The sequence below is a fragment of the Portunus trituberculatus genome, chromosome 49 (assembly GCF_017591435.1).
Source record: "Portunus trituberculatus isolate SZX2019 chromosome 49, ASM1759143v1, whole genome shotgun sequence".
In the NCBI taxonomy this organism is placed as follows: Eukaryota; Metazoa; Arthropoda; class Malacostraca; order Decapoda; family Portunidae; genus Portunus; species Portunus trituberculatus.
The window spans coordinates 12,070,360-12,096,084 of NC_059303.1; the positions used below are offsets into that span (position 1 = coordinate 12,070,360).

The following is a 25,725-nucleotide window of genomic DNA, read 5'->3' on the forward strand; positions in this document are numbered from 1 at the left end:
CTCCAGTCTCCGCTGAAGGTATGGTAGCTGTCCGCCACCAACGTCACCGCCGCCGCCGCCACCACAACCACACTACCACCACCACCACCACCACCACCACCACCACCACCACCACCACACCTTCGGTTAACAGTAGCACGTCGGGGCCACCTCGTAGTCCTTTTCTTTCGATGTTGAGAAACTAAACATTACTTTCATAATACAGAATACTTTAATTGCTTGCCAAATCTATTGGTCCTTCCTTAGCTCTGTGCTTTCAAGGAGGAGTCTGATTTGAATTGATTACTTCCATCCGGATTTTTCTGTTTCGTCGGATGTGACACAACACTGTCTTGATTTTGCTGCTGAAAAATCAGATGATTCTTAGAACAATAAAGAAAAAATTAATTAATTAATTAGTAAATAAATAAGTAAATAAAATAGATTACTAAGAGTAGTTTACGTTTTTCCTCTTTGTGTGTGTGTGTGTGTGTGTGTGTGTGTGTGTGTGTGTGTGTGTGTGTGTGTGTAATATATGCTTTTTATAAACATTTCATACATGCCACCCTCCAGACCCAATTTGTACTTTGTTTCGTCCTGTGTTCTTTGATAAATTTCGATGCGTTCAAGTTTTAAATGAAAAAAATGTGCTTTTCTCCAATAGTCATTACATGTATGTCATTTGCGAGTATTAGCTGTGAGGAGCGACAAGCACACTGACCCTGACACGTGCCTTAACTATTTGAGACGGGCTGGACTGAGTCATAGTCAGGATGGGTGAGGCAGGTCTGGGCGAGGGTAAGCATGGCAGACTGTGGCAGGTGGGGACAAAGAGAGCCGACAAAGACTGGTTTGTGAAATATCGTGGAAGTTCCAAATATAACGATAGACCGAATAAATAACAATGTCTTTCAGTTTCATGTTTAATTGTTTCAGTTTCTTTCTACATTGATAGGACAGCATTTGTAACACACGATTGCTGGAAATATTGACAGTTTTCGAACACTGAACAGTTTTTCTTTTACACGTCATTTCGTCCTTGTTTGTATTATCAACTATTTTTCACGTGACAGTAGAGACAATTTCCGATGATAAATAATCCACATATGATTTCACGGATAAAAAAGAGAGAAAAAAAATTGAGGGACGGAAACAAGAACCAGTAAGGTCATGAAGGACAATATTCAGAGTTCAGTCTCACGTCTTCCCTCGACACGTCCCTCCCACCCACCACCTCTAATGACTACCCAGCATGAGCCACCAGCCCGCGATTAACACAGCGGTCCAGGAGCAGCAAGCAAGGCAGCCATTTTAACACGGCCGCCATAGTTAGGAGTCCCGCTTAATGGATCATAATCGCTGTAACGTTCATGTTAGTGGAAAAACAAGGCATGACAGTCGCTCTTACTTACCTGCAGGCTTAGCACTGTTCTCTCTCTGTTGTGACGAAGACTAAAGGGGATCCGATGTTGTTGTGTGTGTGGAGAGAGAGAGAGAGAGAGAGAGAGAGAGAGAGAGAGAGAGAGAGATTCGTAACATACAGTTCATTAAGTTCGTACCGTAGAGAGGTAGACCGCAGCTCCTTCCCTCAGCACTCTCCTTAACTTTCACCACACACACACACACACACACACACACACACACACACACACACACACACACACACACACACACACACACACACACACACACACACACACACACACACACACACACACACACACACACACACACACACACACACACATGCCTCTCAACAAATCCGTAGCATCATCTGTACTCGTGCGTAGTAAAACAAACCCATAAAACTTAATGAATATCCTGACCCTGATAACTATCGCTGTGAGAATGTCATTTATTTTTTCTTCACCATCACTCGTACTGTCAAGAGGCTGCTAAAGTCATCAGCTCCATTGCTATGACGTCTTGCTCTGCTAATTTTTCTTTTTTTTTTTTTTTTCCGTCACTCATTCCCTCTCTAATTGCATCTGAGTCAGTTTCATTCACATTTTTCTCCAAGTGATGTTATGCAGTTATGAGGCATAGCTGTGGGATCATGCACGGATACTTAAATCTTAGAAAAAAAATAGAAGAAGATGGAAGAATTGTAGGAGGAGGAAGAGGCAGAGAACAAAAAGAAGAGACTGTAGAAAAAAAAAGACCAGAAGAAAAGAAAAAAATAGTGGAGGAAGAAGAGAAGGAGGAGGGAAAGGGTCCGTGGAGAGGAGTGGGGAAAGGGCTGGTGTCACGTTACAAGAGAGGCACTCCAGGATGCCAAGGATTTGCCCTCCATATAAAGCGGCATTTTTAGTAGACGACGAGGGGGGCTGTTTCGTGTTCCTCGGGCAGAAGTTGTCGTTACATGCCAGGTTGCCAGCGTGGCGTGGAGGGAGCCATGCCACGTGGGGCTCTGGTGGCACTGAAAGCATCACGACAAGTATTTTTTAATGATGTATTTCTAATTTTTGCAATCCAGTTCATTTTTTTTTTTTTCTTATCGTGTTTTTATCTTTTTTTTATTCTGTTTGATTTATGTACGGTTGGTCAATTTGGTTTTCCTTTTTTTCACTTTTTCTTCTTGTTGTTATTATTGTTGTTATTTCTTCTTCTTCTTCTTCTTCTTCTTCTTCTTCTTCTTCTTCTTCTTCTTCTTCTTCTTCTTCTTCTTCTTCTTCTTCTTCTTCTTCTTCTTCTTCTTCTTCTCCTCCTCCTCCTCCTCCTCCTCCTCCTCCTCCTCCTCCTCCTCCTCCTCCTCCTCCTCCTCCTCCTCCTCCTCCTCCTCTTCTTCTTCTTCATTGAGGGCAATAATTGGGATAACGGCACTAATAACGGAGGCTGTTAATAGCTGCATGGTAAATGGCGTCGTGATGGTAACTGGTGATGACTGGTGATGAGGAGAGTAGGTACTGTGGTGATGCTGGTGGTGATGCTGATGGTGAGGTGAGGGTTGGTGATGATGGTTGTTTATCTATTCATTTATTTCTTTGGTTTATTCTTATTTTTCGTTCTTGGTAAATAGTGACGGGTGTTTTATGTTGTTGGTTCATGTTTTTGAGTCTGAAAGCATATGATGACAGTCTCTAAAGGCGTGTTTGTCATTGTTACTGTTTTATTATTAATTGTTGATGTTTTCGTGATTAGACTAATTTTTTCCTTTTCTTCCTCCTTTTCTTTTACTCTTATCTCTTCCTTCTTCAACAGAGAGAGAGAGAGAGAGAGAGAGAGAGAGAGAGAGAGAGAGAGAGAGACGCTGACAAGACATTATTATCCGAGATATGAAATGTAACCTTCAATTAACCGACCTTAGTATCTTCTGCTCATAACGTTCCACAGCAGTAACTTCCTTCTGCATTCTCTAAGACCAGGGCAGGAAGAGCGCAGAAAGATTCCCTTCCAATCAGCAGCTGTGGTGTTTTGTGGCCATTTAACATTCCTAGCTGAAGCACTCACAGGACTGAAGACAAAGGCAGATGCGAGGAGTCTGAACCACCATCCCGGGGCAAGAGGTTCAACTGCTATTTGGCTGCCGTGAGCATCGTAATTACCAGGCTGAAGAATTGTTTTCGTATGGGGTAGCCTTCCTCACGTGCTCCCTCACTCACGCCACACTCACGTAACTCAACAGCAATTGTGTAATGATAAAGTAATTTGGTGTCAGATTGTATTTTTCTTCAGCTTTAAAGGATCTGTGTATTGTAAGCGATTCGTAGGCGTGTTTCTCATAGCTGTGTGTTGGTCTTCATATTTCATTGTTTTCGTGTTGTCGTAAAACTGTGCTTTGAAAGGAAAAAAAATGGTGGTTCTGGTTAGTTTTTCTTGTCAACGGCACGCCTATAAACTTCAAAGCCGAGAGGAGGAAGAGGAGAAGAAAGAAGACGAGGAGGAGGAGGAGGAGGAGGAGGAGGAGGAGGAGGAGGAGGAGGAGGAGGAGGAGGTGGAAGAAGATGATGGCTGTATAGTTGTGGTTTTGTAATCTGCCTAAGTCTTGTAACCAGAACCTCATCATTTTACTCTCTGCAATCCTACTTCTCTCATTTTGTAAACTGCTCCCATCACGCATGCAAGGAGCGTAATGCGGTGACTTAGTGCTGCAAAGTTTTATTATTATTTTCTAGACTGATGTGTTTCTAAAAAGGCAAGGAGGAGTGGCTGTGGTGGGCGTGGTAGGTAACGATGAAGAGCTGGATTTGTAAAGGAAGTGCGCAGCGGTGTCAGTATATCATTAAGAGAGGGCCGTAAAAGTCACATTGCGACCACAAATCTTGCGAATGAAATCAATTGTTGCTGCTGCAGGTGTGAAGCGAACCTCGGCGGTGGTGACCTCCAAGATGGGAGTAAAAAAATAGCAGCTTTGAAGAGACTTGCAGGAAATATCCCACACTATTTTCCTTGTCTTAGGATTTTATTATGAAAATGTCTTTACCAAGTGAACTTTGAAGGTGACGTTTAGGTAAGTTCCTTTTCGTGAAGGTAAAAATGTTGCTTAATAGATGTGAAATTATTTTGTTTTGGGAAAATATTCTAAACGTGACGTAGCATATGTTTATCATTGCACAGCTCTTTTTTTATGTAAGAAAGCAGATTACTAGAGCCGGCAAATAAGCAGAGTGGTGGCGTTGGATCAGCAGATGAGACTCGTATAGAAGATCACGGTAGCGAAAAAAGAGAATCGCCATAGTCGTTATTGTGGACAACAGTTTGGATCGGACTCGCTGTGCCTCGATAAAGTGAGACAATCGAGAGCCTTGAATGGTGTGGCGACCAATCCATAAAGTCAGATGTAGGAGGAAGGGCCGACGAGACACAAATCTTGAGTAGTTTGTTGTATTGCGCATCTACACATCGTCCTAACCGTCTCTCCCGGGCCGAGGTTTATGGTATCAAATATGGGGAGTTGGAGGAGAAATACACTTACAGAGCAGCGAAACATTAAGGAGGAAAAGAGAATGTTAGGCTTATTGTACTAAGACTATCTGAAAACATGAGATTTGTATGACTATTGCTGTTCTTCCAAGTGTTCGTCGCGTACAGATCATGCTACCATTTTTTTTTATCTTTCTTTTTGTAATCTGTATGTGTTCAGTATAAAAAAAATAGATTTACTTTCAGTTCGATAATGTCACGAGTTAGTATATAGGCATGTAACACACACACAATTTTATTTTTTTATAGACTATTATAGCAGCTCCATTTCTGGGGATCTTGCCCTCTTGGACTGGTGGAGTCGATCGGTGAAGAAGACAAGGAAACTCACCCATTAGAGACCAAACTGATTACAGAAACGCGGAAGAGTTCAAGAATAGATTAGAGAAACGTGGCAGTGTTCCATTGTTCGGTTCTAAGGTTTATGTGCACTCGACACAGGTTTTACTGCTTTTTAAGAGAACATTAAATGACTGTAACTCAATCAACTCCTTTGCCTTCTTATGAACGCGAATGTTTTGCAAGCCGAGTCAGCGGCGTTTCAAGTCTCGTTTACGGCTGGGAATCCTTCGAGCAACCCAGCCAGGGTGAAGGAAGAAGGAAGGGGAGGAAAGAGTAAAACAGGGAGAAAGAACAGGGGTTGTGTTGCGGTGCCCGACATGTCAACAGTCCCGATGGCAGGTCGCGCTTAATATCAGCGAAGGTAAACAAGGGTGGGCTAAAGGTCTTCGTTGTCCACAAGTTTGAGAGCAAAACGAAGCCCAGAGGGGACGTGGAGGCGCGGAGTGATGGTGGGCGTGGAGGCCTTGTAGGATGAGGGAGGGAAAAAGAGGAATGTTGTTTGGGGTCATAGGTTTGAGTTTGAGAGTTGGTGAGAGGAAAGTGAGGATTTTAAGAAAGGAGGCTTCATGGAATGTTGTGAAGGAGCAAGTGTCACATTCCAGTAAAAGGCTAAAGCCTCATAAAGGAGCATGGCGTCGGGTGGCATGACAAAGAAAACTTGCTTCTTTAATGTGTGAAGGAAAGGGAAAGTATACTCCGATAAGAACTTGAGATGTTGCCTGTTTCATGAATCTGCCGACTCTTGCTAAACCGTGAAAATAAATATTTTAGAAACACACATAGGAAAAGATCAAGAAATATTAATGAGAACAGTATTTGGTCCCCTTGAATATGTTGAGTAATATATGTAGATTTGTAATTCCAGACTTACTTCCTGACGGTATGATCAACTAAAAATATAAATTATGGCTGGATAAGAAAAAGAAATGTGAAAACTACAGAGATTAAAGAGAGATTGACACATGAGAGACTCCCTCCAACAGGCTTTGCTTCACACTGAGTACTACGAGCCTGGGAAACACTGGATAAAGAGGACATGGCACGTTAATGCAAAAACAAAAGAGTTCCAGAAGACATCATGCACAAATACGACGAAGATTTAGCCCCTTCAGTACCAGGGCACATTTTTACCTTAAGATTTGTGTACGATTAAACCGTTTTATTGACATTAGGAAGCGTCTATGGTGATCAGAAGATTAATGGCCACAGTCTTCACTATTTCATTCTCCCACATAAGTTTCTGTAGCTGCATAAAATCACCAAATAGTAAGCAGAATGAATATGGAAACGCGTCATGGTACTCAAGGGGTTAAAGAACACAATACTTACCTTGCTGTGAAGTATGGGAAGTCAGTAAGAAGTGCTAGATGTGATTGGTTCCTTACCTGAAAAGAAAGTAAAACAAATATTGAAACAACTGTTCTGAAAATATTTATGAAACTCACAATCTGTTCTAACTTTTTTCATGTCTTATTACTTAATTACATTTATCCTTTATCATGTGGTCTTCCTTCTTTACTCTTCCCCTCCTTTCTTGTCTTCGTCGTCGTCCTCCTTCTCCGTCTCCTCCTCCTTCTGCTCCTTATCCTTCTTTTCTTTCTCCTCCTCCTTCTCCTCCTTCTGCTCCGGTTCCTGCTCTTCTCACAGTCATTAAGGTGGAGGAGGCAGTGAAGGCCTCTCAAAGGTGGCTCTGGTTGGAGTTGTCATCGAGGTCTTTATTTACTGCGAGGCGCGTCTTGGTCGGAACATTAAACGCTGACGAAGCAACACCGTACTCGCAAACGCCCCAATTCAACTTTATTGGCCGTAGTGGAGCAAAGGTGAGGCAGAACAGATACCCGAGAATGAAGACGAACACTTAAACTGCGTCACCTCTCTTTCTTTGCTTCTCCTCCCGAAGGTCAAGTGAGAATAGGATTTTATTAAGTTTACTTGGTCTTTGTTCGCGTTTTTCTTTGTTCCCTAATGGTGTATTCAAGGGAGTTTTCTCGTTTTCGCGGCTTCGTTTTACATTTAAGTTTTTTTTTTTTCGTATCCGGCGGAGTATTACAGTTTTTTTTTTTTTTTTTATCAATCTCAGAGAAGCCGAAAGTGTGAAACGATATAGTTCAATTTTGAGTGGAGAAACTTCTTTAAAACTACTATATTTTCTATCCTCTGTGCCCAGAATCAAGTCTTTTACCGGTGTTGATTTCTGAATTCGTCCTGATGTCTGGGTAATAAAAATCAAACGCGATATTGTTAACTTCTGTGGTAACTAGTGGAATGACTGTACTTTTCATGTTTGTGCGTAAGACTCGGTTCTTGTCAGTGGTGTTGGTGGGGCGGCATGGCTCCCTCCCCCCCCTTGCCTCCCTCACAGGACGGACCATCACGCCCTCCACAACAAGCGTCCCTCCGCCACGTGATGTGTGTCGGTCTCCCTCCACTCACGCCTCACTCACCCTGCTGGAGCCTCAGATTGAAGCCACACTGCCACCTCGTGTTTCTGTTCTAAATGAGGAGCTTTTTTAATGGATTCTTATATACGTACTTGAGGATTATGTGATGCATTTATTTATTTATTTATTTATTTTTATTATTTTTATTATTATTGTTATTGTTATTATTACCATTATTATTATTATTATTATTATTATTATTATTGTCATCATCATCATCATCATCATCATCACTATCTTCATTGTCATAATAATTCCTTCTGTTATTATTGTTTATTCACACGAGAACCAAATGCCCCAAAAATACCTCTTTCAAGATATCATAAATGGCCTCCTCCTCCTCCTCCTCCTCCTCCTCCTCCTCCTCCTCCTCCTCCTCCTCCTCCTCCTCCTCCTCCTCCTCCTCCTCCTCCTCCTCCTCCTCCTCCTCCTCCTCCTCCTCCTCCTCCTCCTCCTCCTCCTCCTACGCCTCAGCCTCCCGCCGCCAGCCTGCCTTGGGGGTTTGGCCTTTACGAGGGAAGGGCGTGAGGAGCCGATGGGCCTAGCGGCAAAGTCTCCCCTCAGACACACGGCCTATTTTCTTTAGTGCCGCTCTTATTTACGTCACTGAGGGGAGATGGAGGGAAGGAGGGAAGGAAGGAGTAGGAGAGGGATGTAGGGAGGGAAGGATGGAAGAAGAGATGGGGTCTAAAATGCCTTCCGGGATGTAGAAAGCGACGAATGCATCTTAGAACGTTGTAAAAATTAGAGTCTTGTAAAAATACCGGAATAGATGGAGAGTGGCGGGTCATGATAAGAGGCAGATCTCTCATTCTTGGCATTCTTTTGTCGGAATTAGTATTTATTAGTAAGTGCAGGAGGAGGGACATGAAGAGGAGGAGGAATATGAAGTACGGGGAGGAGTGGAGGGGGTGGCAAGAGGGAAGATTAGGGAGAAAGGAGGAAAAGAAAGAAAAATGAGATCAGAAGGAAATGAAGATAAGGAAGATGTAAGAGATGGAAAGAAAGGAGAAGGAGAAAAGGAGTAAGATACAAGGGTAGATAAAGGTCGATAGGGAGAGAAAGAAAAGGTGGAAAAGGGACCATTTGTGGCAAAAGAAAGGGGAGTGGGTAGGGGAGTGCTATCGAGGTACGAACTTTCTCTTTCATCCACGAAATAAAGGAAATATTTTTAAATCTTGCCGTTTGAATAAATGTATACGTTATGTGATCGATATGCAAGTAGGGTGAATTCATAAGGAAGAATGCGACACACACACACACACACACACACACACACACACACACACACACACACACACACACACACACACACACACACACACACACACACACACACACACACACACACACACACACACACACACACACACACACACACACACACACAGTTCCTCCGTATATATCTTTCTATTTTACATAATGGATCTCCTTTATTTATCATATTATTTTCAGTTTATCGCCGTCTCTTCTACACTTTCACGGTATTGTGATGAACTTGTAAAAAAAAAAAAAAAAAAAAAAAAAAGGGAAAATAATAAATTTATTTAACTCTGCGGGCCAATATTGCCACATTTCAGTCCTTCATTCACTTGATTTACTTCCAATATTTGTTCCTCTTCTCAAAATCCGAAAAAGAAAACAGAATATCCTTTCTCACTGATTCAGACTACAACGTTATTTTTTTTTTTTTCGTTCAACAGGCTATTCTTAACCATACTCTAAGTCAAAGTAGTGAAATTTGGGTATTGTCGATAGAAAATAGCGATATACAGACACAAAACTGAAACATGAATAGTTGAGGACCAAATACATGTTTGAATAGAAAAGTCGAGTTATGGTACAAAGGACAAGAAACAGGACGAATGAAAAGTTGTAGCGAAGATGTTGGTAAAGAAATAGAGGACAAAGAATGGAAGAAAAAAAATAAATAAATAGTAAATAGATACATAAAACCAGAGGGACAGGTAACGGAGAAGGAGAAGAAGAACACGACGCTGAAAATAAAGATATAAAAAGAGAAGAAACACGAGTGGAAGGGGAGACAGGAGGGAAGGAGGTAAAAACATGTGGAGGAAAGACCACGCTCGTATATCACTTGGGAGGGGCGTGCCCGTCACTGGAGGGAGGGAGGAGAGAGAGAGAGAGAGAGAGAGAGAGAGAGAGAGAGAGAGAGAGAGAGAGAGAGAGAGAGAGAGAGAGAGAGAGAGAGAGAGAAGAAGAAGAGGAGGAGGAAGAGGAGGAGGAGGAGGAGGAGGAGGAGGAGGAGGAGGAGGAGGAAAGTAATCAAATATAGGTGACTAAGTAAAATGCTGAAAAAATATAATTACTTCTTAATGTAACTTTATATTTCCTTACTTTTAAATTGTCGACGTGTTATCATTTTAGCAACAATCCACACAGACATCAACTTTTCATCTTGCGCATCTCCTGTTTTACTGTGAACTCTGCATTTTACTCACTTTTGCACCTCATCATAATCCTTCTTCACCTGCTCTTCTGTTCCCTGTTTCTTGCTTGTTTCCTTCCGTCGCTTGATATTTAATTGTGAAGGTTGTTAGTGTTCTGTACATCCAACCTCTTACTTTATTAATCTGCTTTATAGTTTTTTTTCTATGTAGGGAAGAGGGCGAACCAAGGCAAAAAAAAAAGGAAAAAATAAAATAAAAGGCCTACTTCAGTGCTGGCTGCTTGTTCTGTTGTCATTTTTTTTTTCCACATTACCTTATTATTTCTTTCTTATTTTTTCTTCGTAGTTTGTTCGTTTTTCTTTTCTTTATTTTTTTTCAGGTTTTCATTTATCTGTTTATTACATTCTGTTCATCATTTGTTCAGGCATATATTTACGTCATGCGTCTCTCAACAAACTTTCCGCCTTTCCTGCTTCTCTATTCCTTCTCTTTCTTCCTCCTCCTCCTCCTCCTCCTCCTCCTCCTCCTCCTCCTTCTTCTCGTCCCCACAGGTCATAAATATTCCCCAGCGGAGAGACCAAGACGAGGAAGCATCTCCATATTCACAAATTTTGCCACAGTGTTTTTCCTGCTCTCTCTCTCTCTCTCTCTCTCTCTCTCTCTCTCTCTCTCTCTCTCTCTCTCTCTCTCTCTCTCTCTCTCTCTCTCTCTCTCTCTCTCTCTCTCTCTCTCTCTCTCTCTCTCTCTCTCTCTCTCTCTCTCTCTCTCTCTCTCTCTCTCTCTCTCTCTCTCTCTCTCTCTCTCTCTCTCTCTCTCTCTCTCTCTCTCGTGTGTGTGTGTGTGTGTGTGTGTGCATGCGTGATATTTTATATAGATGTTCTGATGTTTTTTCTTTTTTTTCATGAATGTTTTGCGATATTCATAATTATTTAATGTTAGGAGTTCATTATATCTCACACTGTTTGGTAATAAGGATAAACTGGTACTCTTTCCAACTTGAAGAAGAGAAGGTGATGTATACTCTTCATTTCACAAGGATATACGGTAACGATATTGTCGGTGGAACAATTGACTTCATGTTTACGGAAATGGAAGTTTATATGGCTTGTCTAGAATAGATGACGTTAATGGTAATTGAAAACATGAAAATTAGGTAAATAAATGTTTGACTTACTTTAGTGATAGACAATAATAATGCAGTTTCTTTTTTTCACGTTCTTGAATATTAGAATCAGTTCTTCGGAATGGGGCAGACAGGATACACAGCCACAGCCACTGGGAAACACTTGATCACAAACACCTTGAGAATCAGGAGAAGCAGCGCAGTGTATTCAGTAGCACACCACGTCACGTCCAGCTCTTATTCTAAACCCTCAAACAGATTCTACAGGGAAAGTGTATGTCTGGCTGTGCGTAAGGGGACAGGAATTAAGTTATTACTCCTACTGAGACCGCCCACCGCCCTGGCCTTCCCTCGCTGATTGGTCAAGACACTTTGCATGTATTACCTTCCACCCTCACCTGTCTGTGCCAAGTGTGATCTTCTTGTAGGCGATTGCTTGAATTTTTTTAGATTTGTTTGCTTACCAGAGTCGATGAGAGTGACGTGCGTTGCTCCACTTCGCAAATAGCAGAGTCATAGGCATTGTAATCGCGTGTCAGTGGGAAGAGTCGTTGTATCGAGGTGTGCGATATGAGTCACGCGTGGCAGATCACAGCCGCCAGCCGCTGCCTTGCTCTGTGAAACCGTCAGCTCGTCACTCCACTGCGCAGGATATGAGGAAGTGCACACCATTAAAGGAACCTTCCTTTTACTTCAGTGTGTGAAGAATAGATATTATTTCTTTTCAATCGTGCTGATGAAACTGTTATTTTTTTTAAGATAAACTCCATAAAATCAAACCATTCATTTACTTTCATAAAAGCTTTATGAAGCAAAAATCTTGTTAGGTGATAAGGGTGTCAGATTAACCATCGGAACATGGCACCATTTATGTTTTCTTAGGCAGTGGACCCAGGGAATGAAAATGTACTCTGGAGGCCACGACGGCAGTAAATGAAGACTTACTCACTTACACTAGTGACAGGCGACTTTCATGCTGGCTTAAGGGATTCAACACGATTAGTGTACGAGGATCAAGATGCATCGTGCAAGCTTTTTACCAGCCCAACCATTTGCATGTCATGTGTTTTGGGTTTAAATCACCATCCTTGAAGTGTACCTTAACATTCGAGAGGTGAATGTAAACCCAGCTGCCAAACTTAAGTAGCTGACTTAACACTTTCAGTGAGTGTGAGTCGCAGCACAGTAACTACCCATAAGACTTAAACGTCCATTTTGACCCTGACAACTATTGTAACCGATTGTATCTCTCTTCTGTTCCTGTTCTTTTCTTCAAGCTGTCTCTTCTTGTCTCCTTTATATAGATTTTATTCCTTCCGTCTTCATTCTCTTTTCCTTTTTTTTATACGTACTCTGTAACTTTCCCTAAGTCTTTATATCCCTGTCCTCTACATTTGTAAATCATGGTGACTTTCAAATATGGATAATAACGTGAAATTAGATCAAACAAAATTGTCAATATTGATGAAAACAAGGAACAAGTAACTTTATTATAATTATAATTTATTATAATCTGACATGCATTACAAAAAGGTGTGAATTATATTAATCGGACAGAGTTCTTGTTATGGTCAATAAAGGGAACTGTTATTGCAGTTAATTTTTTGCATTTGTTCCTTGGGAGTATACGTGGACACAACGCCCCTTCCACCAACAACGCACACAATGGATCCTCTGTCTTTCGTAAGACAATACAAAAAACACCACCTCCTCCATTGCAAAAGTTGGGAGGATGAAGGCACCAACCCGCCGAGCTATAACGGACGATAAACTTTACGTCAACAATATCCCTTTTGGAACAGCAGGAATGCCCGTAAACCGTGCACGATCATGAGCCTTGATCGCATTAAGGGAGCAGCTCCTCTCTGATTGGTAAAATAGTTAATACTGTAAGGATGGTGTGAGGTGTACTGTGTTCCGTGTGATGCAGAATACTGTTTGGCATAAGGGGTTGGTTTGAGGGGTTCACCTGTCACTTTCTAAAGGTTATTAAGTTGGTTTGCTTTTATCTAGCAAGAAAATTGAATATTTTTTTTATGAAATCAATTTTTTGTACGTTAATCATATAACATAGAAAACAGATACTTATAAAAATAAGCATAAAATATTACATTCAGTTTTTCCTTTCTAGACACCGTTTTTGCGTCATGTCTGCTAGCGTGAACACAAAGACCAATGTTATGTGTGTTTCATCGCACAAAGTCGGCAAATAGTAGCCACCAATAAACACACAGGATCAGCTTTAACCTCATATTACTTTCCCTTATTGTGATAAAGTTTATATCTACATCGTCAATAATGTTAATGAGACTTGTTATGTAGAGTCCAGGTAACCAGTTTGGACTGCATTACAAACGTTTCAGAACCTTATTTGGCTTGTTTGTGATATATGCCTCCATCTGCTGTGGAGGTGAAAAGTTTTAAACGATGTTTTCATAGACACAACACACATGAGAACACTACTGATTGTCTCGCCTTTGCAAATAGTCCTTATTTGATCGTGGGATCTGAAAAATTGAGAAATTAGACCCGTCACATTCTACTTTCCATTCTGTATTAAGCTCTCCATCATCATGGATGAGTGAAGATTGATATTTATATTAATAAGATATTTTCTTTTACTGAAATATAACCGATATGATCATTTACCGCGTAATAAACACAAACACTCTTTTGATATAAGTTTCTACAGTTAAAGATGATAAGCTTTGTATAAGAAAATGATAGATATTTGGGCTCCCTTCATCTCGTATTATTGGCATTCACAAGTCCTATAATAATGTTCTGCTAGCACAAAAGACTTTCCATATATATATATATATATATATATATATATATATATATATATATATATATATATATATATATATATATATATATATATATATATATATATATATATATATATATATATATATTTACTTATTAGTCCATTTCTGTGTGACTTAAGATTTCTGTAACTTAAAATGGTTGTCTGCCGAAATTGAAGAAAACACTACAAAAGTGGTTTTATTGCATTATGTTCTGTTAGCTTTTAAGAAATTTTGGCGGAGTCGACTGATGGTGTTACCAAGGAGCTTGGCAGTCTCGTCCTCCTTCCATGGGTAATCATAAGCTTGGAGTCATAAACGCTTTAATTGCTCCTTTGGTCGATAAAACTGTTGTGTCTGTAGAATCGTTTAATCGTGTTTTCTTTCACAGTGAACCATTAACCTGACGCGGTTTATGAAAGGGAGCTTCTGATAGGGCGTCCCGAACCTCACTCCATCATTGGCTCTTTCATGAAGCTCTGTTCCCTCAAATACAATGGCCAGTAGTTAATTCAGTAACGTCCCTGTAGATTGTCCCCCTTTTTTTTTTCCTTTATTTAACACTCATAATGGCGAGTCTCTGAACTGCCACTCGCCTTGCAGACAATGAGACCCAAAGAACTCCCTCGCCCCCATGCCCCTCCTTTTCCCTGTCCGTATAGATACTAGGTAGGTACTAAGGGCGCGGTGCAGAAACACCCTACAGCTGAGTTCATTATGCATCCAGTGTCCCCTCGAGAGTAAAGGTAGTATGAATAGCCTGAAAGGTGTATAAATTTTCTCCTTAGTGTGATTTAAGCTCTTTTTCATAACCCCCTGCATAATCCAGGCACAAGATGAAGATGTATGAAAAGGAGTAACATTATATATGCCTGTATCCACGCGAGGAGGGAAAAGATACCCATACGAGGGGATTTTGAGTGTGTTGGCTCCCTTGTCACCAAAGACGCCGGTGATCGTAAAAACAAGGCGTCTCCCGTTCGTCCCCGCTGGAAATGTTCATTCAGCCTTTGAGATTTTGAAAAGCTTGTTATAAATGGGAGATCCTGAGGCAGCAGCTGTTCCTGGACTGAAAGTGGAGAAGGCGGAAAAGATCAAGAACAAGACATAGAAAAAGAAAAACAAGAGAACGGTAAAAGTAGGAGAACAAGAAGTAGAAAAACAAGAAGGCAGCCGTGGTACAGTGGAACCATGCGTGCTTTGGGGTTCGAGGGGTCTCCAAGTGCACGGGTTCGAATCCTGTCCACGGTCCGAGTGTAGGTTGGGCTTCCTCACTCGGGGCAACGGTTTCCTTGTTGGTGGGCTTTGAGATAGGAGGTACCCCAGAAAGTATCCCCTTTAGCCCAGAAATTCCCGTGAAAAGCCCACATGGTATAAAAAAAAAAAAACACCAGTAAAAACAGTATTTCTGTTCTTCCTCAAACAAGCCGGTTATTTTGATGAAGCCTCGGTTTTTGCATAAGGCACATGGATTTTTTTTCTCACATTTGAAGAAAAGCTCAGTGTGCGCATACTCACAAAAGAATATTTACATTATCTGTAGATTTTTTAGTGATAAATTCTTCATCATTAGAGGATAAATGGAAAGCAAATTACTGGTAAACCTACAGAGTTTCACCACCTTGCTCTTTCTGGACGAAACTATTTTTTTCTGGTAGATTTCGGCTTGCTTTTAATTAATACCACTTGTTTTTGGCGCAAATCAACCAATTTTTTTACAGCCCCGAAACATATTATGATTTGCATAAAAAAACAACTGGTAAATTAATTAAAAACAAGCCGAAATCTACCAGAAAAAATTAGTTTCCTCCAGAAAAGAACCTAACCTAACCTAACCTAACCTTAACCTAACTAAACCTAACCTAACCCAACCTAACCTAACCTAACCTAACTAAATCTAACCTAACCTAACCCAACCTAACCTAACCTAACCCAACCTAACCTAACCTAACCTCTAACCTAACTAACCCAACCTAACCCAACCTAACCTAACCTAACCCTAACCTAACCCAACCTAACCCAACCTAACCTAACTAAACTTAATCTAACCTAACCTAACCTAACCTAACCTAACCCAACCTAACCCAACCTAACCTAACCTAACTAAACTTAATCTAACCTAACCCAACCTAACCCAACCTAACCTAACCTAACCTAACCCAACCTAACCCAACCTAACCTAACCTAACTAAACCTAATCTAACCTAACCTAACCCAACCTAACCTAACTAAACCTAACCTCAGGGGCCGTCGTTATTGGTGGAAATAATTGTTTTTTTTTTTCATTGGCCGCCGCTTCAGTTTCAAAGAACAGAACCAATCAGCGTAGACAATTAAGCACATGCTCAGACAATGGTATGTCACGGACCCCGCCGAGCCGCCGCAGCGCATGACACCATCAGTGTGCGGCAGGGATTGATGCGGGAGGCTAGTTAGTGTCACGGCTCACCAAAACACCAAAACACGCTTAAATTTTAAAAAAAATCTGTGTCGCCATTCAAAAAGGTTGCACCTAGTATATATGAGGTTCAAATTACTCGTAATCAGGAGTTCTATCTCTTGAGGTGGGTAAAAACACGTAGCTGATTGTGGTAAAACTCTGCAGTATTACCAAATTACGTGTGTGAGAATTAGCAATCGATACAGACCATTACATCGACCACTGCAAACACTTCAGAAGCACAAGAAAAAACGAGTTCCATGGTGGCACAGTCCTAAAACGTTCAACAACTTTGAAAAAAAAGATAGAGAAAAAAAACGAAGAGATCCAATAAGTATGATAATCTAACACTCCTCCACACCAACGCCATGAGTCACGACCATTTCCTCATGAACACTTCCTGACGTGCCGAATTAACCACGGTAGAAACATGACAACCACAAGGAGTCACAGTAGCAGTACCAAACAAATCCACATACACACGTACCACCTACCACTTACTCCACCAACAGCAGGAAGACAAGAAACATTAACAGGTCTCACCGGAGAACTAAATTAAGGAGAATCGCCAGCAGGGGGACCGAAGGAAGGAGAGATGGAGCCCAGACAATCTAGCGTCACAGTCTGCAGCCCCTGAAGTGCTCCCCTGTTCGCCATCACACGCCGCTGGGTAGATTAGTGCACGCAACATGGTGGCGCTCCCCTCTGTCTCCTACCTTTCCTCACACAACATGGCGTCTCTTCTCTGACCCCTCTGCACGGCGTCTACATATTGCTTGCCCTTCCACAGTTTATGTTGAGGTGACTACAATTGTACTTAACATGGCGGTCTGACCCTCCCTTCGAGTCCTTTTGCATCTCCACATCGATGTTTATTTATTTTACATTTTTATTTCATTCTCTGTTCAGAAAAATGATAAATGTTAAAGTGGTTTTTTTTCTATTATTTTTTTGTTTTGTACTTGAAATATAACTTTGTTATTAATCATCACGTCCATCTCAAGCCTTTCCTTTTCTTTTGGTATAATTATATCGCGTTTTTGGTCAACATTATTCATTTCATGTTCATTTACTTACGGGTCTTGCATTGTCTGTGTAATTTTTTTTTTCAATTCTTTAATGACATGTAAAGAACGTTTTGCCTTAACCTTATAATAGGAAAAGTAATATATTTCAGTGCCCGATGAAAGCTAGAATACGACACAGAGAATGGGACTCGAGGCGACCACTTGTACTTGCCAATTAGCAAGATAATCAAGTGTCTGAGCATTACGAGTGCAGACACAGCCTTTCTTGTATTGGTGTGTTTCTGTGTTTGTTTCTTTGTTTACATGTCTGCTTGTTAAGTTATTTGTCTCTCTCTCTCTCTCTCTCTCTCTCTCTCTCTCTCTCTCTCTCTCTCTCTCTCTCTCTCTCTCTCTCTCTCTCTCTCTCTCTCTCTCTCTCTCTCTCTCTCTCTCTCTCTCTCTCTCTCTCTCTCTCTCTCTCTCTCTCTCTCTCTCTCTCTCTCTCCTGTTTAATTCCCAGAACACGTCAAGATTGGGCGAAGAGAAGTAATATCCCTCCATCTTTTATCGTCACCCTGGATATAACTTCACTTCTCGCTCTTGTTTACATGCAAATGGCAAGTTTCTACCATCGCTAGCCTCCGTTTTCCATCCACACAGGGAAAAAAATGGGAGGGGGGACTTGTGTGGCTTTCAATATATCTGATTGAGGGAGTTTGTTTTATTTTCACGAATCGCTCTTTTCTTTGTTACTGATGAGAGAGAGAGAGAGAGAGAGAGAGAGAGAGAGAGAGAGAGAGAGAGAGAGAGAGAGAGAGAGAGAGAGAGAGGACAATGAGCTAAGGCCGCAATTTCTGTTTATTGTGCTGGCTTTTCTCGAAACGACTTTGGTAGCTGCTGCGGACTTGTCTTTGTTCGTGATGATGCTGGTGATGCTTTGGGCCGAGGTAGGGAGGCTGGTGGGGCTAATATGGTGGTAGTGGTGATGCTAAGATAGTTGTTGTGGTAGTGGCTGGTAGTGGTGGTCGTGATAATGCTACGAAGTTCTAATCCAATATTGAGTTTTTTTTCTGGTTGTAGTGCTAGTAGTGGTGGTGACGGTGGTGGGAGTGAGGCGTGTTTTGTTGTGATAAGCGTTATAACTATAGGCGAAGGATTACATCTCATGCTCTCGTCTGTATAGTGAAAGTTTGTCAGTGTTTAGTTTTTCTTTTGATCTTATTGGTTTCCTTCTTGATCTGTGTTTCTTGGACTTAATTCATTACATGCTTTTTCAACTCTGGTCTTACCGAAAATATGTTAACCTTGTGTCCTCGCTGATATTCTTAGCTCTTTCAAGGCCTTTACCACACACGTTCCTCAGGCAACAGCACAAGCAGTAAGTTGTTCATACATAGTTATTACTGCAAACTTTCATTATGCAGGAAAAAAATACAGTAACCCAACAACAAGACAGTTCACCACTTGAAAACTATCTGAAAATAGTGCTTGTGACTTCGAAACCCCCAATACTTTCTCGCTTTCATCTTGGATCACTTTCGCTGGGCAAACTCAGCTGGCAGATCCCCAATGATAACTCCAACCTAACCTAATAACGCTGGCTGGAACACCGCCGGTCTGCCAAGGGTAACAGCATTACACGTTCTCTTGGCCCAGATCCAGGAGAAATACGACTGGAATTCCAGGCTCTGAGAAAACCTAGTTAATGACGGGGAGCGGAGTTGATGGGAGGCGGGCAGCGGCGGCAGTTACCAGGCTGAGTTTATGTGACTCCTGATGGCGGGCCTTTCACTCCATGGAGGAAGGAGGGGAAGGAAAAAGGAGATGGGGCAGGAAACACCATCCAACTTCGCCAAGGGACGCTTCGCCATCCTTTTTTCCTCCTTCCCTCACTTCCTCTCTCATGTATACGAGGATATTCTCAATTCATCCTAAGATATATTGCCACTAACAACTGCAAAGCTTGGTAACGCAATCTTGTGTTTTTTTATATAAATTTTCGTATAAAGGTGCTGTGCTGTAGTTACTTTACGACCTTTAAAAATTCCAAAGCATGATAGAACCAGTTTCGCCTGGAGGGGCCATTGCTAGCCCATTTTTGGCGGCACCGTTTTTATCGCTCCCCATGCATTCTGATGAAGGACAAATTCCCCAAGAGTGGTTTTGTGCCTCGCTGGTATTAAAGGCGGCATAATGAAGGAAGTTTCCCATCCCGGCTGGCGTAAACGAGCTTAATATGAGACTGGTTGTAATGAAACAAGATTTAAGACTGAGAAGAATGAGATTTGAGTAATGAAAAGTTGCTTCCTTTCATCAAAATTTGTGGGTACTTGGAGAGGTGCTTGTGGCTCCGCGGCCTCCACTCCGCGCCGCTATTCTCCTTTGTGGCGTTATTCTAATATCTCCATAAACACACTTTGATATTAATGAATTGTGTAATATCCTGTTGTGTCTGACTTCAGTAACAATAGCAATAATAGTAATGATGCTAATAATAGTAATGTTTGGTAATATAAATAAGAATATCGTACTTTTAAGTAGTCTGTGCCCATATAACTTCCGCGATTTTTTTTTTTCATTATTTTTTATGTATCCCTTAACTTTGGTAAGCGATGATCAATATAATTACTTCTTTTTTTTTTCGTAAACGGTTTCATTTGCCAAGTCAACGTTTTTCCTTCCATCAGCCATTTTCTTTCGACAGAGAATATGCATAGGTAAGGCAGACGTTCTACTGTTAACCAGCTAATGTGTGTGTGTGTGTGTGTGTGTGTGTGTGTGTGTGTGTGTGTGTGTGTGTGTGTGTGTGTGTGTGTGTGTGTGTGTGTGTGTGTGTGTGTGTGTGTGTGTGTGTGTGTGTGTGTGTGTTTGTGTTTGGACTCTTGGTTATAATTATACAGAATTTTATTAGGGTGAGAAAAATTTCCGTCTTTTATATCCCTGAAGAAAGAAATATAGTGTGTATGAGTGTTTGTGTATATGTGTTTAAGGGAACCTATTCCATTATATACTTTAACACCCTGACCACAGCTATACTAAACAAAGAAGACGTCAGCCCTTAAATGGAAGAAAAGCCAAGATGGAGTGGAAAGGGAGAGATAAGGAAAAGATGGGAGCAGGAGGTAGGGAAGGAGAGAGGAGAGGGCGGCTGGTAGGAAGGAGGGAGGGAAGGAAGAAGGGAGGGAAAGAAAGAGGTGTCCTGCACGGCTTTATGTGTTGGCTGATGGCCGACTCCTTCATTCATGCTCCGGCACATCATTACCCACACGTCTCCACTCATTTCCACCTCGTAGCCTCGCACTGTGATTCCCTCTGCTGGGGATGGGGAGATGCTGGCTTGCTAAGGCAGACTGAGTGTATGTGCGAGGGCAGGCGAGGGGAAGAACGAGGTGGTATAAAGAAGGGATGAGGTGGTGAAAAATGCATACGAATAATCAAGAGTTGGTAGGAAAGAGGGAGAGAGGAAGCTATGGGTGTAGAGGGAGGTGGGAAAGAGGAGGATATAGGTGTGAAGGGAGGCTGGTGGAAGCTCTTTGTGGGCGGCATGGGAGGTGGATGTTATTCCCTTAGCCTCTCCACCTTACCTTCACTACCACTGTCTCTCTCCACTCATCTCTGTGTTTCATCATAGTTAAGTCGCCACACTCATTGCTCTACACTATTTCTCCCTCTTCTAAACATGATTCCTTTAAAATTATATTGCATGTGTTTGAGAGCATTCCTATATTCAATTTTTTTCTTTATTGGCGACTTTCTTCGACCTACAATTTCCCAGATCCGTTTATGACTACAAATTAAAGTCTTCCTCTCTCTCTTACATCTGCTTTTCTTTCACCTGCTTTTTTGTCAGCCATTCCTCTTCTTACTCCAGCGTCTACCACTTCAACCCTAACGCCGTCAACCTGTTCCTTCATACATGTGTCCTCAGGCTGCCCACCGCCATCCCGCCTCCTTCCTAGGCTTCCTGTCCAAGCTGGTCGTAGGTTCATGTCAGATCCAGCCACGCCCTTACCCACTTTCTCTCCTCTCTAACACTATGTAGAGTTCCCAGCCTGATTTTGTGATAGCTCTGCAAGGTACAGGAAGCGTACACACACACACACACACACACACTCTCTCTCTCTCTCTCTCTCTCTCTCTCTCTCTCTCTCTCTCTCTCTCTCTCTCTCTCTCTCTCTCTCTCTCTCTCTCTCTCTCTCTCTCTCTCTCTCTCTCTCTCTCTCTCTCTCTCTCTCTCTCTCTCTCTCTCTCTCTCTCTCTCTCTCTCTCTCTCTCTCTCTCTCACACACTCTCACACACACACACACACACACACACACACACACACACACACACACACACACTCTGATTAATCTTGATGTTTAAGAATGATTTAGTTTTTCCTGCTCTGGTTTATGTGTTACTTTTTTTTTCCACATCTGAGTTTCTTCAAGAGTCCATGTTTATATTCCCCCGTGTATTTTATGGACATTTCTGTTGCAAATGATAAAAAGTTTCCTTGTATTTTTATGATGATTCCTTCCTCGCCGCCCTTCCCATTCCCCCTTCCTCTTCCCTTCTCTTCCTCGCCCAGCTCCAGGGACGCTACCCCAGGAGGTGGAGGAGGGCGAGTAGAGAACAAAATAAGATGGCATTCTACGTCTTATCTCTCTCTCTTTAACCACGCCCAACTTAGAAAGACGCAGGGAGGGACGGTGGAAGAAGGACACTGACGACGAAAGTTAAAGAAAGTTTTTGTTTTTTTATATGCAAGTCTTATCTACTTTTCCTTGATTTTCGTTACCCAACTTTTATTTATTTTTTCTACCTTTTGTTTTATTTTGTTTTCATTCTTCTCCTTTTCTTATTTGCATTCTTGTGTCGCTTTTACCTCAACTGATTCCTAATTCTCGTCCTTCTCGATTCCTCCTCCTCCTCCTCCTCTCCTCTTCCATCCCTGTCTCTGTAAGTCCGTCTAAGGTCTTTCCACCATTTTAATGCCTTTATTGTCAGATCGCACTCGTTATTACTTTCAGCATCATTGGTACTTCTCCTCGTCCTCATTTATTTTGTCTGCTCAAGTTTGTCAGTTTTTTTTTTCCCTCGCTTTCATCTGCCATAACACTCTGGTGCTCCTCAGTCTCTTCCCGCCATCCTTTACCTCCTGTCACGTGTCCTAATTGTTATTATAATCCACTTAGCCGCGCAGACCCTATAAAAAGGGGATCCAATTTCAATAAGAGTGGAGCCCCCTGGATAAAGTATTAAATTCTCCTGGTCTTACTGGTGGAAGTTGGACAAAATGCGAGCGAATGGTTGACTAAGTTTCCCAGTAAAACACTTTAATGTCTCGGAAAAAGTAGTGTTGTAAATGGAGACTTTTCTGACTTGGACAATAAATTCGTGACGGAGAAGCAGCGTGGAGTGAAATCCTCAAAAATATAGCAGAGCATTCTGAGCAGCATGTAGGCTCACGGGAGCTGCCATGAGAGGCGTGTGTTGGCTGTGATATGTCTGTAGATTGTGAGGTTGTTGTCAATATAGTTTTTTTTATTATCAGTTGAATATGTGAAGTCTATCAGTGAAAATATAACATGGGAATTGCAGCTTTTGAAGTAATTGTTTGAAGATTTTAAGGTGTCGGGTCTAGAAAGTCTGTAGGTTCCATCTTGCTGGCTTCAGAAATCAGTCTGTGAGGTTTCGGGTTTACTGAGTCCGTAGACTGTCTTGCTGGCCTGAGGAGTAAGTAGGCTGCGAGATGTCTGGTCCAGAAAGCCTATAGGCCTGTGTAAGCCGTTGGCATCAGTCGTTTCAGTAGCTGCCCGGAAGGGACGGCCAACGCGGAAGGAATGGTGGGTCAAAGAGGCACTCACCCTGCCAGTGCCTGATAGACCTAAGATAAAACGCGTTAGGTTTTTCTAAGCCTATTCGGTAGGCCTAAAGGATAGATTCCGCTAATTGGGCGTCGGTTCAAGACGACGTAATTCACATTTTATGCCGGGATAACAGGAAATGGTAGCGCTGCCTTCATGCGCTGCTCGGAGGTGTGGTAAAGTGTTGCCTTCTGCCTCGCTGTGCTGTGGCGGGACCAGCTGCTTCCTTGCCTCGGCTTTGGGGGACAGGATGCTTGCCTGCCTGAAGACACTGTGACAGATCCGAGGTCTTTCATATTTTCTTCCATTTTTTTGCAAAATGTTTTCAGCCTCAAGACCCCTTCTTGCTTCCCTCTAAGCCGTTTCTCCGTTAGGGTCAATTCTCACCCCACCAATATCTGGAGAGCCATTTTGTAGTCCCCTCTCCCCGTTGTTCAAGCCGAAATCTCCCCTCATTAAGCGGTATTTCCCTTCGGTTACCACACTATCTTTTCTATCACCACTACCACTACTACCACCACCACCACCACCACCACCACCACCACCACCACCACCACCACCACCACCACTACCGACTTCTTTCCACGCATCAAATGCAAGGATCATATATGTTTTCTTTTGGATCTTCATCTTTTTTTCTTCTTCTTCAGTAAAGATAATAGTAGCCACATTCATATAAAGTTGTCTGAAAGAGTACTGTTCATGTTTCTCTGTTATTATAAATTAATTATTTATTTTTCTCTTTTTTTCTCTCCTCTTCTTCATTGCCTCCTTCTGTACTTCCTCCCCCTCTTCTCTACCTCTACATCCACTCTTTTCTCACCTTCTCCCTTTTCCCTACTTATACTTTCTTTCCCACGTCTCCTTTTCTACCTCCTACTCTTTTTCCTCCTCTTTCTTTTCCTTCTCCTGCTACTGCAGTGGCTCTCGGCGTCCCCTCACCCATCTCCGGCCGGCGCCTCCTTTCCCCTCGCTCCCCTCGTCCCGGAGTGATAAAGGGCGTCCTCCCGAGCAGAGAACTCTCGTAAAATCCTTCAAGTTCCTTTCAAAATTCATATCCTCGATTTAATGACTGTTTACCGTCGCTCTTGTGTTTATACAGCGAAGAGGAGGAAGTGGAAGAAGGAAGGAGTGAAGGTTCTGTGAGTATATATGGTAGCGGTAAGGAAAACGAGGACAAGACGAAGGAAAATGAGAGAAAATGGAAGAAAAGCAGTCAACGAAGAGGCTGAGTATAGAAATAAGGCATTCTGATCTAATTGGAGAAGCTTCTATGTGTGTTCTTCGTCTGAGAGAGACAAAGAGAGAGAGAGAGAGAGAGAGAGAGAGAGAGAGAGAGAGAGAGAGAGAGAGAGAGACAAACTCTAAAAGAATGTGTAGAGGAAGGAAAGAAGGAACGAAAGAAGGAGGCTGGCTTTCTCGTGGCCTGACTGGGTTATGACCAAACTTTGAGCTATTGTGGAGGAACGAGGCCAGCAGAGAGAGAGAGAGAGAGAGAGAGAGAGAGAGAGAGAGAGAGAGAGAGAGAGAGAGAGAGAGAGAGAGCTTTTCTATTCTTCTCAGCCACAGATAACAGAAGACGACCGCAAGAAAAGCTCCCCTATCGTAGGAAGAGGGCACTGTTTTCCCTCCCAAACTTCCTGTGTCTGCAGGTGGAACGGAGTATTGATGTTGCGTCACTCACCCCATACTTATCAGCCTCACTTGCCTCTTAACGTCACTACCTAAACGCCCTTCCTCTTGAGCTTAAGTCACATACATGAAAATCCTTGAATCTGGAGTAAGTATTTTAATCTTGCATGGTTCCTCTGACATATATTTTTGAGTCAAGGTTCAGCGATGTACCAGTCTAGTTTTACACCAAATTCACTATTATAACAGCGTGCTTGTTTATCACGCACTATTGATTCGTTTGTTTGTAGCCGTTGTGGCTCCATCATTTTCTTGATTCATGGTGTATTTTCCAGCTTAGTTAACTCTAGAGACTGTATAGAAAGCTGAAAGAGGATAGCAAACGTACATATGATATTTACATGCCTGTTTGGATATTCACCGGAGCCTTCACTAATGCCACGTATGTATAATGCTGCGAAATGGTTGCAGGGTAGAGACATAACGTCCTTTTTTTTTTTTTTAAAGATATACATTTATTTATAGCATGAAAAAGTTGCAGCTGTTGTGATTAAAAGGAATGTCTACATCACTTAAAACTAATGAAAGAAGAGCATCAAAGATAAAACCAGTGAATGTAGTCTATACGTCACATAACGTTTATTTGCTTTCAGTCCATCCATACAAAAGTCCTTCTCGTGTATTGTGGATGAAAAAGATAAAATACTAACAGTTTTCGAGGCGACCAAGACCCGGTGTGGCCGAGAAAAATCATAAAATATACGA

The 25,725-nt window shown here is 42.0% G+C and overlaps 1 protein-coding gene and 1 long non-coding RNA gene across 5 annotated transcripts in view; one reads left to right on the forward strand and one right to left on the reverse strand.

The window, feature by feature from the left end:
* Nucleotides 1-25,725, reverse strand: part of LOC123499156 (homeobox protein abdominal-B-like) — a 237,806-nt gene that overhangs the window by 124,286 nt on the left and 87,795 nt on the right. The gene's annotated exons all lie outside the window — the stretch shown is intronic.
* The window catches only part of LOC123499157, an 81,410-nt gene that overhangs the window by 7,686 nt on the left and 47,999 nt on the right, over nucleotides 1-25,725 (forward strand). The window lies entirely within an intron of this gene.